Source organism: Ischnura elegans, chromosome 11 (assembly GCF_921293095.1).
Source record: "Ischnura elegans chromosome 11, ioIscEleg1.1, whole genome shotgun sequence".
In the NCBI taxonomy this organism is placed as follows: Eukaryota; Metazoa; Arthropoda; class Insecta; order Odonata; family Coenagrionidae; genus Ischnura; species Ischnura elegans.
Window position 1 is genome coordinate 71,238,018 of NC_060256.1, and position 15,850 is coordinate 71,253,867.

A 15,850-nucleotide genomic window follows, 5' to 3' on the forward strand; every position below is an offset into this window, starting at 1 on the left:
CTCCCGGGGGACGATCAGCGCGGCTCCCGCGCTCCATAACACTTCCCTTCGAATGGTTGACACGTCGTATTCTGTTTTTCAAAGTGTTCCTTGTTACCTTCACCGTGTCCTCAAGGGTGACTACTCGCTGTTCAATTCATTTTTGTCCCGTTTTTGACTCCTGAAAAACTTGACGCAAGCATTGCGTGGATGGCATTCGTAACCTGCAGCTGCCTTGAATATGAGACTTGCGGAGGACTTCGAGGAATAGGCGAATGAATGACGCGGCGAGTTTCTTTCCCTTATGCTAAGTTAACTTCGTGACAGTCATCGACACCCGGTTGTTCTTCGACTCTTCGTCATCGAATTTTCCGTGGCCGTATCTGACGACTTGTACTCATGAATCACGCTGGCGTTCGCTCAGTTAATTTTATTCCAATTTATTTGTTACCATAGGTACTTAAATCTTGTCTATAATTTCGCCTTTTCCAAGTATTTTCCGGGGTATCTCACGCTGGGGTAACTTTGACTTCATAGTCGGTTAGTTGCGGAACCCAACAATTGTCCTAAGGTTTTCTCTTGATTGCATTCATCGACGTCGAAGGCACGATAGAGATTGCGACTTCAGGGTATTTTTAAGCCGTATGGGGAGATGATTGGTGCGTTTATTCCCATTATGCTCCATATTGGTGGAGGCACTCTGTCCATCTTCGGGTCTATCCCGTATTACAATTTTTGCTTAATTTCTCACAGCCTTTAATTTAACCTCAGCTGTCCATGATCATCGACTTCACGTTTCGATCGCATGCGACAAACCGCTACGATCCGCCAAAGATTCCATCAAAGCGCTCACCGCGCGATAGGTTACATTTGGCGTCGGCAGATGAGTCGAAAAAGAAGAATCGCCGCCCCGAAAGTCGTTTTGAATCGAGCGGGCATCTTCCGCTTGATGGGAAAGCACACGGTGAGTGGGCGGGGGGGAGGAGGAGGAGGATGGCACAAAGACGCACACAGACACAAACACACATACATAGACACACGGGAGGCATTCATCCGACCAGACCCCTCCCCTCCTTTACTTTGCCCGTCGACAAGATTCCCATCCCTCCCTCCACACCCCCTCCCCTACACTTACCGGTCTTTTTCATTCGTAAGAGTGCGATTCAACCCCCCTATATCTCCCCTCACCCCCTCTCTCCCTAACGCAACCCTTCCACCCTCGTATTCCCTTCACCCCCTCCTCCTTCAACCCTTGATGCTCTCTTTTTTGCTTATGGGGGTGGGGAGACGGCTGAAAGTATGATGGAGGGTGGTATGGGAGGAAGTAGGAGAGGTTTTGCTGGGGGGATAAGAGGAATGGAGCCTTCCACCTATATACCCCACCCCCTTTCCTCCTTTACTGACACCTACTCCCCCACCCCCACCCTGCTTCATTCCATAAGCTCCCACAAAACACAGAGACCCTTCTCCTTAGCTACCTTACCAGGGTCTCCATGGAAACCGACTCAGGGCAAGGGACGCCTCCCTGTCTCTCCCACCCTTCCACGGCGAGGACGACCGGGGTGGATTGTGTTTTTTCAATTTCGTGGAGGAGGGGCATTATGGAGTGGGTTCGAAACCCGGCGCGCGCAATTGCGTGAAATACTTTAAATCGGCAAGGCGAGCTTAGAAAAAAAGTTCTGCGTTAAACGTCATTATGTGTATATCATAGGTTTAACTTAAGACTTGGGGCATTTTTTTCATTTCGCAATATTTTATAGCTCTAACATAGTCCGCTATCAATAATCCCAAAAAATTAGTAACCCTAAAAAGTAATTTTTGCTAATGCGAGTAATCATTTGTTAAGCCAGATGATGAGGGCATGAGCTGAGGAAACGCCGTTGTTTGCTGTTTCAGATCTCGTGCGTACGTAAAGCTTATTTTGATGCAGAATTTGATGCCTCAATAGCAATGTCTATTTCCTCGTGCAATCCAGTTTTCTGAAATATACTTTCTAAACATCGAACGGAACAAATTAAACGAATGTTAAACATAATTTCATTTCTCCGTGCGCGTGGCTTTTGCATTTGTGGCGTAGCATAGTGCGGCATCATGTTAACGATGGCATATATATTCGCTTCTGTATCTAGTTTTTACTTAGTCTTGTTGAGGTAGTAGGTTTTTAAGTCAGGTTAGCGTTGTGTGTTTCTCCATGTCGGAGAGGCATGCCCCGGCGGCCGCCTCCGTCGCCCGCGTCACCCCTCGGGACTCGGCGCTGTCTCTCTCGTCTTCCCGCCCCGAAACACCGTGGCCACGTCCACCCTGGCATCTGGCGGCCGGAGACGCCGCCTCCGTCCGGGGTCTTTTCTCACACCCTCCCCCGGTCGCTGTTGACCTAACGGGTTCGGATGCGGCGGTAAAGACTACCGCTCGGGTGCCTCGATCACCTTTACGGTTTTTACGGAGGCTGCGGAAGCGACGAAATTACAGCATATTTCCCGTCCCGCGCGTGGATATCGCCCAAAAATACATTTTCCCGCGCCCTTCCCGGACGTCGCTCCGATGATCGTCCGCTTTCCCGGATGTCCGTGATGTTTTAAAGATAATCGTGGGCATGTGCCCGCTCTGTTCCTTGGTGCTCCCGAAAAAAGCTACGGAGATTCGTGACCATGGGGAAATGCTCATTGTTGTGATAATCCATGGTCCGTTTTTTAAGTAAAATCTTTCACTAAGCTTCTCGTCGCTGATGTGTTTATCTCTTTTTAGTGTTATTGCGTGTATTGCGTTTTGATTAGTACTTTCATTTCACTATTTGAGCTACATACGATGTATGACTGTACGAGGACTTTGTGCGGGTCGAGGTAGGGACCCTGCGTTCCACCTTGGGACGGAAGGGACTCGCCGCTGTCCCCGCGCGCCCCCAGTTACCGCCGCGACTAGTGAGGCTTTACCGGCGCCTGATCCTGTGGAGTAAACGGCTTCCCTGCGCGGTTTGCCACGTTCTGACGGATCACTCGTTCCCTTCTGTGAAGTTTTCTTTCTACGTGTAGGAGCGGGTAATTAGTGCAAGTAGTGATCATGGTTGACAGATTTTCATATTAATTTTGTCGTTTTTTGTGAACTTCAGCTTTCAAATTATTTTCAAGAATCTCCTCTGATTTACGAAAGAAATTTTGCTCGTATTTTTTAACATACTTTCATTGTGAATTTAGGCGTAACTCGCAAAACTTTTCCTTATGAGAATATTGGCAAAACCGTGGTCAGTTTCGATTTTCCGAATTTTATTCTTATGCCATCGAGAAGGGCTATTTGGACGTAGTTCGTGTTAATTTCAGTGTTAATGGTGCTTGTCGATTTTGCTTTATCGTATTGGTAGTTATGTAGTTTTGTTTTAATAATTTCAATTTGTCTTCTTCGTATTTTTCTTTGAAAGTGAATTATAAGTATGGAAACGAGTGAAATGGACGAATAAGACTGTAAAAGCATAAAAATATAGATCTACGTAATTAAATTTTATTGAAATAGTGGTGATAATAGCCATAATTTGTGAGTAATAATGGACATAACTTTAGTTCAACACTCATGCCTTTATTTGTTGAGTGAAATGGGAGCAGAAATCTATTTCGAGGTTTTAGTTTGGTAAAGTGAATTAATTTTTACTGCTAACTCGAAGATGCTTTCCGTCGGGACATCAAATCACACGAAACCCTCACGACTCCCATTCGAATCGATCCGAAAAACCCGCGCATCTCTGCAGCAACGGCGCCAAGCGGCCGCCAGAGGTACTATTTCGACACGAGGTCTTGTGGGGTGAGGGTGGAATGGACTGTCAGAGTAGGGGAAGGATAAGATTGCGGGGGAAGGGGGGAAAGGCATGAAAAACTGTACGAAGGGAATAAGGACGACATTGGAGGGGAGGGAGATTCGGGAAAGGGTGGTTGGAGGGGAGGAATATCTAAGGGGCTGTCCATACTTGGGACAATTGCGTGAAAAGAGGGGACGAAAAGTGGAGGGAGGGTTGTTTTTTTCAGGGTAGTAGGGGTAAAGGCTGTGTGGGAGTGCAATTGGAGGTCGTTCTGGCGCACTTGCGTCCGAGATGCCGTAGGAGATCAACCTTTTTTTTGCGCTCCGGTATCAAAACAGGCGCCTTCGGGCAAGCGGGATTTTAGGCGCCACGACATCCTCTCCAAGTTATGCAAGGGAAAGATATACGTACTTTTGCTTTAGATCTTTTTCAGAAAAATATCATCGCGTGGGTATAGAGTCCAAATGTTTCCAATCGAGGAAAATTTTTACAACTTAGCGCGGCCATACTGTACTATTTTGGCAAACATCAGTTGAAGAGGGGGAGAGAGAAAACTCGTCTTGCAGTCGTTTCAAATGTGTTGACAATGAAAGCAAGACTTCTTCTTGACGAACGGACAAAATATTGCTGTAATAGTGATGAAACAGTTAATACTAACACCTAGTATTACATAGCCTGTAATTAATTCCTGATGAAATATTTTTGCGGTCAACAAGTACCGTCTCTTGGTATTTATATTTCACTGTGAGTAACAAATGTTCTTTTCGTATGGAATCAGGTTCATGATCTCGAGCGATTAAATACCATAACTGAAACATTAAAAATGTAAAGCATGAGATTTGGATTTTACTACCATAATCACTCATGATAAGTTCTACTTAATTGTGCATAATTTTTAACTCTGGCAAAGGAAATAATCCCCTTTTTCGTCATAGCTATCATCTGATCTTATTATTAGCTTGGAGGGAAATGATTACTTGAGCAGTAGTTATTACTAACTCCTGGCTAACTGTTCGGCCTTCTACAGCCATAGTTTTGGGTGAAAGGACGTTGTAACAAAAAAAATCTAATGACTGTCTAAATCATCATCTTTCCATCAAATAAAATATGTATTTGCATTTTTCGAATGTCTACGACACGCCTTATGTTGCTGTTGCATTTACTGTTGCCGCATTTTTCAACCTCGGCCCGATTGGGTTTTTTTATATCCTTATCACCAAGACCACCTTGCCATTGTTTAAAGTTCACGCAATTGAACCCATAGGTATTGTTTAACTGCAGTCCGATACCCACGGGATGGTCTAGTCCACATTCATAGGGGTACCAGCGGCCTTCGGGTGGAGGCCTTTCTACTCCGAGCTTCAGTGCGCACTGAGTCCCGGTGGAGGGAGGCGTAGGTGCCCCGAGAAATGACCCCAGCGATAGCGGAGAGACTTATCCCCGGTTTTGCCTCGAGAGTGATTTCATTTCATCCGCGAGGGAAGACCCTTGCCCCCAGTACACACATGCACGCATAGAGAGGCGCCCAATGCCAGACTCGTAGGCTGTCGATGACATCACTCTTCCGGCTCGAGACGGCATCGCCAGCTCCATCTGGACGAGAGGAGTGGAGGCGAGGGGGCGGAGGTCTGGCGTCACTGCGGGAAATTTAAAGGGCCGCGGCGAGGGTTCAGTCTGAACCATTTCGAAGTCTCTGGACGTAATTTTCCTCGAGCGAGATATAGCTGGCTTTCCGCGTCATCGCCGCGGCCTAAGTGGTTGAACGAAACCGCTCTAAAATTCTTGAGATAATAAGGGGATAAGTTTTTGTCTTGTATCATGAACTTTTTTTCTTAGGAGTTTGCTAATGAAAATTTTAACAGTAGGGAATAAGTGGCAGGGAGGCAAGTAAAACGGCACATAAAAATAGTAATCGGGTATATACAACGTCTATATGGAAATTTCATGTTAATACTAACCAATTTTTAAACGTTTACTTTTTCCCTGCATAGAAAAAGACCGGTAATATATCAATCCTTAGGGCTACTTAAATTATCTCAATCCTTAGAAGTCATTTTGATCGCTTTCTCCTAATTGTTTTACGAGTCTTGGTAATGATGGTTTGATTTTGATCTAAAATGGTCGCGTATCATTCCTAAGATGCTTAAAATCTCATGAGCGAACTATTTTTTTTGGCGGAGATAAGCAAATATATTCGTTAGAAAACATCGGCGACACCTACCAAAAAAAATAAAAATGGAAATTCCGTTTTTGCGAACATGATCCTCGAGTATATGCCACATTATATATTTAGCGAAGCATATCGAAAAAAAAGCCGATTTAGGGAAGACATTCTATTAACGTTATCGGAAATATTTGGCGTTACCCGTGAGTGCACGGACTGTTTTCAAAGGGTATATTTGTCGTTGAAAGAAATTTCAGTACTCGGTGAGCATTTGTTTTTTATTTCGTAGAATATGGATATATTTTTCCCAGATCATTTTACTAATAAAGTTGTAAAATGCCATGATATAATTATTTGCGCGTCATTTTCTATTGCTGAATTAACTGCAATGATTTTTATCAAAGTAAATTAATGTTTTTACTTATTGTTTGCAGAAGTTTTAAATATTTTTTTGGCTTTTCGATGTGTTACACCGCGAGAATATTTGTCGAAAGTGTGTTACGTTGGAAGCGAAGATTTTTCAACCTGAAACCTAATAATTCAATCGAATTTCCGGATTATTTTTCGTCCATATCATTGTGTTCTTTCTAAAATAAAATTGTTCCCAGATGCATATGTCACGCTGAAAGATCATCACTCCCTTTCACTCCAAAATCGCGATCAGAGCGAAGAATCGCGGGAGGTCCGAACCCAATGAACGCCTCCGTTCGCGCGGGTACGGATTCGGCGATTCTGGGGGTTGATTCCACCCCGTCGCCGGCGGCACGTACGCATGATGATCATCATCAGCCGAATCAAGGAAGAGCAGCTACCTGTAGAGGTAGCCGGAGCGTAGGTAGGTCATTCCCCCACTCGATTGAAGCGGCAGAGGCGCTCCTATATATCTCCTTCCCTCTCCTCTCACCCCACCCCTCCCAGATGCCTACCCGCCTTCACGTCCAATGTTGATGTTTTGGGTGAAACCTCCCCGCCAGCACAAAAGAGGGCCACCTTCTCCCTCCGCGAAACATTCACAAACGCACCGACTCACCCCTTTCGCAGCTTACCCACCCCCTCCCCTTCAAGTGCACACCACCTCCCTTTACCCCCTCACAAACACAGAAACATCTCGTTGCAGTGCGTAATAGTAAGGAGCACACCACGTGTGGACCCTACCTTCCCCGCCCCGCATTCCCCAACCCCTTCCACCGCGAGCGGGAGAGAATCTTCCCCTTCCCTCGCGGTTCTCCTCTCCGAAAACCCTCACGAAATACGTCCCTCCCGATCTGTTTCCCCCCCGACGGGCTGAGAAAGCCCCAAAAACCCATCCCTTTTCCCCCATCCCACCCCTCGAGAGCGAGTCGGGGCGCCGAGCTGCGGCGTTGCCAAGCGTCCTCGGCTCCAGCCTGGCCCGATCTATAGTTAGAGCCGCAGAAGGGAGGGACGGAGAGGAGAGTGTGGGGAAGGTGGGGGAGATGGGGTAGGGGGTTCGTGGCGATGTTGGTTGGGTCGTGGGATGGGGGAGAAAGGCGGGGGACCGCGTGTGGGTACGTGTGGTCCCTCCGTGTGGCCCGACGAGGGGATAACGTGTGAGTGGGAGGATCGGGGATGTGGGGATGGGGAATGAAGCACATAAAGGGAATGGGGAGAGGGTTGGGGACGGAGAATGACGTTAAGGGCGGGGAGGAGAGGGGGGGTGCCATCAGGAGGGGGATAGAACGACCTGACTGCTTGCTGCCTGCAGCCCCCACCCTACAATCTCCCTCTCCCAACCATATATGTACGCCCCCTTCTCCCGCATGCCTCCCCCGCCTCCACGGAAAACTCCACCCGTCGCCTCCCCTCGCGGCGCGCATGGATGGGGACAGAGGGGGCGGTGACCGCCCCTCTCTCCTCCCACTCCTCCCCGCGGAAACTTCCCCTGGCGAAGCATACCCAGGCAATGGGTTGGCACACAGAGAGATCGTAGCGGAGACTCAGAGAGGATGGTAACACCATCGCCGAGTCCATTCCCTCTGCCCTCGACGTCTCTCCGCAATGCCTGCGCCGCAGTATCTGTCAGAGTTGCCCAATCGGGAGGCCTTCTCCCCATTTCGCGGGATGCCTTCTCTGCTGAAGCATGGGTATTCGTGATGCGAAGGGGCCGTGGCTAGAAATAGACACTATGGTAAAGAGCCTGATGGCTATCTATTTTGTATGGACAAAATTCTGCACAGAAAAGTGCTCTTACACGTTTGGTATGCAAAATGAATTAAACAGGCAGGTATCTATCCTCACGAATCATACCGTCAAACCGTAATCATATTTTTTTTAATCCTTTAACCACAGTTGTTTTCTAGTCAAATGATTAAATGTCATCTGAAATTTCAATAATTGTCAAAAATTCGATCGATTTTGTACTCAGCGCGGTAGTTTTCTCAGACTGCGACCGCAAATACTCCGTCGTAAATTTACCTTCTGGAGAAACAACACTTGCTGTTGGTGCGAACTGGGGCTCGCACGGCCTCAACTCTTTGGCAGTGCGGTGAACGCGGTTCTCCGTGTCTTTATTCACGGGAGACCAGCGTTCGATCGTGCACGGGAGAGACGGAGAGGCGCAGATATTATGGCATATCTCCTCCGCCTGGCTCCCAACGGCGGCGGAGAGCGCCGGCAGTTGTCTTTCTGTGGGAATGAGGGATGGTGTGAGGCGGGCGTGGATGTGTTCCCTCCACACGTGCCGGGGTGGAGCGGCTTGTGTGCGGCGCGGGCGCTGCACCCGACGCCGTCCGGAGGCGCCCCTTTTTCCCCGTGGCATTCCTTTTCCTGCACCGCCTCGCATACACCCCTCCCTACTTGTACCCTGGCGCGGGAGAAGAGAGGTGGGAGTACGGTTAAGGGGAGGGGTATATTTTTTTACTCGGGGAATAACTTTTCCGAGTTATGTACGTCTCGTTGGTATCGGTGGCGGGGGAGGTGGGAGATAAGTGTATATAGCGTGGAGAAAGACCCTCTCTCTCTCTCTTCGTTGTTTTTTTTTAACCCAGAGCGCTGAGGAGTTCCCTTTTGTCATTGCTCCACTATTTTTAAGCGAAATGAGGATTGCGTTCGTTTTCCTCGATTGTGGGGATTGGAGGGCGTGCTTCGTCTTTGCCTTGGCTCGAAAGGGACTACTACTAACTCTGAAGGGCTTGGTCAGCGACGCATGTAACAAAATCTTCTTTCTTCCTCGCAACTGCTGCTCTGCTGCGCCAACTGTTTCAAAATTAAGAGCGTGGATCGCAGAGGTCTGACTCATCGTTGTACATCCCTTAGGAAATATTTACTCATTGATGGCTTTAATTCTGTTAATTTCTTATAATTTTTCCGCGGAGCCAAGTTTTTGACCGTGTTTTATTGGTACTGACTTTTTATTCCTTCTGGAAACTTGCTCGGTAATCTTTGAATAATCTAGTTAATGCCGTGATACTGATTTTAACCCAATGAGAGAGCGTATTGTATCCTATTGTCTCATTCCACAATGCGCTTCTCATTCGTGCAGCAAAACAGCTTTTAAAAGACTGCGTGCAGGAGAGCGCTTACGAAGCAGTGAGGTCCTGTTACCAGACGTGAGGTAGGAAGGGTTGCAGAGTTCATAGGATAAGGAGGAAGCTCTACATTGACGCTACCATTTGTGGCCAGTTACTTATAAATGGCCACTTCTTTTGAAAAGCATCCTTGCTATTGTTTCTTACTGATTAATTTGCGATATGTAATTGTAATAGACTGAAGGAGTTATTTATGAGCGTTTACGAAAAGTAATTTTCAATTGATTCTTAGTAATCGATATTCACCCTTCAAAGTCAAAATTCACCATCTTTTCCAAATGGAAATTTTTAATTCTTGTGAGTACGCCCTTTCATTGTCGGCCATAATGAGCGCTTAACATCTATAACTGCTCAATTGTTTTTTTCTGATCGGTTAGAAGTTGCCTTACTACCGTAAGGCTATAGTTTATTTACATCTCTTGGTGTACTTTGAACCATTTGCGATAGAGATTTATTCTCTTTTCCGAATACATATATATTCCTGCTATGGTGCTCAGTGTTAAAAGCTCTCTCGTCTTTTCGCTCGAACTCCTCCGCCTGGCTGTTCCGACTGCGCTCCGCTTTCGCCCCGCGGCGCCGTGATCGCCGTCCAGAGAACCTTTTCTCTGGCCCCGAGCCAGCCACTTCCCAGCGGCGCTGATGCTTCGATGTCGACCGTCTCCACGTAGGGATCCCCTTCTTGGGTGCTGCTGACTACGTCGTGGGTGTGAGGGAGATAAGAATGGGTGGGAGTTATGGAAAGGTTTTGGGAATCGAAGAGAGAGAGAGAGAAATCCTCGTCCTTACAGTCTAGGCTTCGTGGACTGACCTGTGTCCTCGCTGCTGTTGAGGTCGATGGGAGATTGCTCTAACCAGGAGCACCCGCAAGTCAAATCCATTCCCGCTCCACCGTGCTACACAATCACGATAATGCCTCATTCATATTACGATTGTTCCAGCGATTGTCGGAACTATCGTGCATTCGCACGACGATGGTTTAAACCTGTGCTGCCCTCTAGTGCTGACATCTAAAACGAACGGGAAATTGACGATTAGCAAAGCTGTTGAGGTATGCAGGGTCAAGATATTACTGTGTTCAACGTGTATTTACCTAATAATTTACCCAGAGATCAAATACCCAGACATGAATTTACCCAGAATTTCCAACTGACTCGGCTTGTACAGGTGGAATAAGCGATGTTTCTACTATTTTACGTACAGAAGCACTGAAGAATTTCCTTAACGGTAATGCAAATGTTTGTACCTCGGACGTGCGCGATAACTATCCTCTGTCGTGGACCAGAACAGAATTGAACGCGTTGTATGTTTTTGAGTAGCCCGCGTCGTCACTTATTGTGTATTGCGCTGACGATCGAAATAGCGGACGGCACGAGCGCAGCGCTGAGTAGGGTGGCAACACAGGGAACCACTAGGCGAGTCGTTGAGAGACGAAGAGTCGTGGAGGCGCGTCTTTCGCCTCACAGACTGGTTTTCTCATCCAATCTGTGATCGACGATATAGATTTTTAAAATAAAATCAGGTTGAGGTGGATAGAAAAAATATTACTTTGTTTGCTGTAATTTCAGTACGTGTTATGTAGGTATGCACAAACACATTCATCTATTGAGAATTATGTAAATTCTACTACACTGATGGCCTTTATTTATGAAGCAAAAAATTCGAAAACATGGAATATTTCCAATCGGTGTGAATTTCTACCCTGTCAAGGTACAAAATTATCGTGAAGTCGTTCTTAATTATGTGTCGAAGGGACACTTCGACGTTTAACGACAGCAATGTGAGCAGTTTCTGTATGGAAGAATATTTTTATTTTATTTAACTATGAAATAGTTTCAGGTATAATGAAACTACAGTTTGGACATATCGTGGATTTTAAATGAACAATGCATTCCTTTGAGCCCTCGGCAGAGATGATTCTTTTTTGGTGCGTGACTATAGTATATAGCCCCCATCACCGCCGGAGACTTCTTTCGTTAAGTGGTGAGGTCCGGGCAGGAAGTGAGGTACGCATGTGGGACCCGTATTGCGTGATCCTCCCTTCCAATATCTCCGCCTGCCTTAAATTGTCTATGGGAGGCTGAGGGAGTCGTCGTAAGTGATAAACAAGACCACGTGGGCGTCCGGCCGGCGTGGATCGCGACGTCCAGGAGACGCGAGATGGTGACTAAACTCTTGAGAGGATGATGTGTACATGACAACAGTCGATAAATAGCGCCGTGGAGGAGGAGGCGGGGTTTGGCTTGATTTTGGGGTGTGAGGTAGAGGGGGGCGGGTACGGAGAGTAGCAGTGAGCGACTGACTGCATTTGGGAGGGGAAAGCGACTGTACGTGAATGCTCTTCGCCGTCAGATGCCGCGGAGTGTGTCGGGGAGAGCAGAGGCGACCGAGGGGGTCTGAGAGCAACCCTGTGCGTTTGAGCCGTACCCTCCCCACGTGCGATGCCATCGACTCACGGCAAAAATTGTCACCCCTCGTGCAGGGGTAGAACCCTCCCTGCGGGTCGACTTGTATACCCTCGCACAACCCCCGACGGTTCATTTTCCCCTTTTCCACAGCCACCCCTCGGAGAGACGCATCACCTTCCTCCCCTATGCTCCCGAGCCCTTTTTCCTTTTCCCCTTCGGAGGCTGCGTCTCTCGTCAACCCGTGGACCACCAGAGTCTGGGCGAAAAATTTTTTTCCGTGCTCTTAGAGGGGAGGAAGGGAACTCGGTTGGAATTATAAAAAGAGTTACGATGAGTGTAGGACCGCTGAAACATATTTTTTCCATTCTCACAATCAGTCAGCATTCCTGAGTCACTGAGTTCCTCTTACGACGAACCGTTCTTAATAAAAGTTATGCATATTACGTGGCAATCACTTGAATAAGCAGTTAAGTTACGTAGCGCCATTCCGTTACATGGCTTACAGTAATATTTCTATCGTATTTCGACAAAGCGTATTCGTGGGCCGAATACCTTTCTATTACTTTTCAGAGATTTATAAGCTATTTGTCGTCATGTGCCTTGAAAATATAATTTTCGTCTCGATATTATCGATGTTATTGATGAAATGTTCAAAACAGATTGGTTGTAACCATTGTGTAAACGTCAACTCTTCATTCCGCTGGACTTACAATTTATTAATTTCAAGCTATGCCTCATTGATATTGCTTACATGTTTCAAGGATTAAAGGTTATCACGGCCTTTTTTCAACACATGACTCCGTTCTGAATACTAAACGTAGCACCACATATTACAACAAGCGTTCTCAGAGTTACATTATTGTAAATATTCAATCTGTAAATATTCAATCAATGTAAGTACCCAATATTATCGCCTGCTTTTGTATCTCCTGGCTAGAAATATGATCAAGTGTGACTCTTCGAAAGCGAGATCAATCTGCGGAAAATGTAAGACTCATCCATTCGTGAGGATTCGCTGAACAGCACTCGTGGCGACGGAAACCCGATAGAGCATAAATAAGACTTGAAATTTTATTAATTATTTATGACGTATTGCTACGAGTAGGCTATTGCCTGGTGCACCATGGGATTTAAATAAATGAATGAAACGTCCATCTATCTAACAACAAAGTAAAGAGGTAGAAAATACTTCCATAGTATATAAAAATGTATTAATTATAATATCATATAGGTTACGAATGAAATTTGAACCAAATAACCCAATTTCCAACTCCTAATAAATCACAATGACATCAATCAAGAATCAATGAACAATTGCTCTTTGAAACTTTAGGATATGCTTGAAAGATCTTTAAAATATCTTCATGTAGGTTCTTCCACTCCTTTATTCCTCTAAATGCAAAAAGTATTTTTTTTCAAAATGTCCGTTATTTGCTTCTTGAACTTGATTTTGCATTTGTGGTCAAAATATGCATCGGTTTTTGAACGCTGGCGGCTGATGGTTGAGGCACGGACGCTGTGAAAATAACTCATCCGATTCCCTACTCAACCTCCGTGCTCCTCGCCGTGTCGAGGGCTGAGTTTTCTGAGTCCGCTCACTGTCCGCCTACCCATAGGCGCCTGCTCGCCACGCTATTCGAAGCCGGGAGAGAGGAAAGTCGACTGGGTGCGGCGACGTATTGGGGGAGGAGGTGAAGTGGGCACGGTAGGCACTCGGGTTTTCGTTCCCGAGGCCAGCGGGCGACGAAGCCGGGGAAAGCCTTCTTCTCGAGCGGCGAAGATATGGGTGGGAGGTTGAGGAAGGGAATATGCTCTGGGAGGAAGGGAAGCCGGGAGAGGAGACGAGACAGTGGAATTCTTAGCTCTCCCGAAAGTTTCGGAGGAGGAAGAATTCCCCGCACGTCAGTCCAACGGCTGAATTGGGGAGAGAGGTTCGTCAGCAGCGACTCTCTTGCTTGGTTAAGCCGGGGTAAAAATACGCAATGGTGAAGTATCCAAATTTAGACCGAAAACCGAAATGTACCCTGTGGCACCGAGAACCTTGCTATTGTTGGCTGGAAAGTTTTGAATACATTCTTTGGATTCAGCGGCGAACATATAATTATGGACTTCAACGGTAATTTGCCAGTACTTCCACATCGACGCACTAATCCTTACGCCATATTAGTAGGCGTGTACTTAATTCCTTAATATTCAGATTCTCATGAAAAAGTCCCCATCGCTCGATAATGTTTTAAGAAAGATACGATTTATATTCAGTCACGCACTCAATTGTAGTGTGGTCATCGTTATTCTTCCGTATCACTTACAAAATTAACCAATACTTAACCCAATTCATTCCTAGGGAAGTATGTGATCCTTGCAGGGTTAATTTATTCTCGCAGTACTTCATTATATTTCTTACACTACACAATGAGTATTTGATGTCATGAAGGTTTCGGAGCGAAGACATCACTCACCGCCACTCCACTGGCTAATCGGTAAAATCTTGAATCTAATAATAGAAATAGATATCAAGGAAGGAGACTTTCGTAAGAGATTTTATTCTTTCTTACTCTCATATGATCCGAAAGGTATGCCTTTTGTATCATTGTCACTTTCACTGCTCTTCGCGTTCTATTTCTCCTTTTTAAATTACCAGAAACAAAGAATTAGGGCCTTGAATAAACGTATTAATTCATTACTTTGCCGTGCACAATGGAAATGTTTCATGGATAACCTGTTGACCCTTGTGTACTCCCGCACCCTTCCTATAGCCCTGGGGTTATCCCTTTGCCACCATTCCCTGTCCATTTCATTCAACTCGAATAGGTCCATTCGCTGGCGTTGGCAACGGAAATCGGGATTGGTCTGTCATTCTACTCTGACATCTGGTGTCTTCCCTTCGGGCCGCGCGGAAGTTCAGTGGAAAGGGAGACAGATTTTTGAAGCGTAGGTGAAAACAGGATCAGGCTCTAAGGTCTACGAGCGTATATTCTTTTTCTGTTATAAATAAGAATTATTTCCATCGCATATTCTCATAGGTACAGTTTGATTATTCACTTCTGAATTAGACGTGCCGATTTTGAATTTCGGCAGTTTTACAGCTATTCATCTGCATATTAACCGTGAAAATCAATGAATAGCAGTGATGAATATAGATATGAATATGTCTTCGTTGCGTTGGTATTATCCTCATAAAAATAATTATCTTCTCACTTACACGATTCATGCATATAAAACCAATTTTTCTGTTTTATTTAAAAAATTTTGTCCTCCTCTTTTCTGTACATTCCTTGCGAATGTCGAAGTGGCTTACTTACTACTGCTTTCCATTGTCTCCCGCCTTTGTTGAAACGACTGCAGTTTTGGAGATTATTGCTACTCATGGTTCAAATTTTCATGGCTCAATTGACGTGTGTGAACACTGGGATTTTTATCGCATAAATTCGAGAAGTTAGTAAACTATCCATGTTGCCTTGCAGTATCATGTCTACTGCATCAACTGTGGTGAGGTCTAAAGTGTAATGCAAGAAAAATTATGCTGCAAGCTGCTGAACTTGTTGTACACAATAAATGGAACGAAAAGGCGTTTTGCTTCAAATTGAAGTATAAGCAGTATAGAAACATAGGAATCGTTTTCATGTAAAATTCTGGTGTTGATATTTTTTAAATCATTCTTCATTAAATTGTGCATTGGTTAAAAAAATCATACCCAATTTGAAACACCATAACCTTAAATGTGAAATCTAAAACCATGCAGGTTCATTTAACTCATTAAAAAATTCATTAAAATATAATTTGTTGAATTGGAAATCAGTAATATGCAGAAAAATTTTCAAAGCTCGCATTCCATTTCATTACGCTAGATCTAGTTCTATGTAACGACCAAATCATGACCCCAGGGATGACGCATGAATGATTGCACTTCAGTGCGCTCTGCCATGACTCAATGGGCTGGGGCAGGAGGTCGGTATTTCATAAGAGGAGCACT

At 45.5% G+C, this 15,850-nt stretch overlaps 1 protein-coding gene across 1 annotated transcript in view; it reads left to right on the forward strand.

The window, feature by feature from the left end:
- LOC124167683 (basic salivary proline-rich protein 2) overlaps positions 1 to 15,850 on the forward strand; it is a 38,212-nt gene that overhangs the window by 479 nt on the left and 21,883 nt on the right. The gene's annotated exons all lie outside the window — the stretch shown is intronic.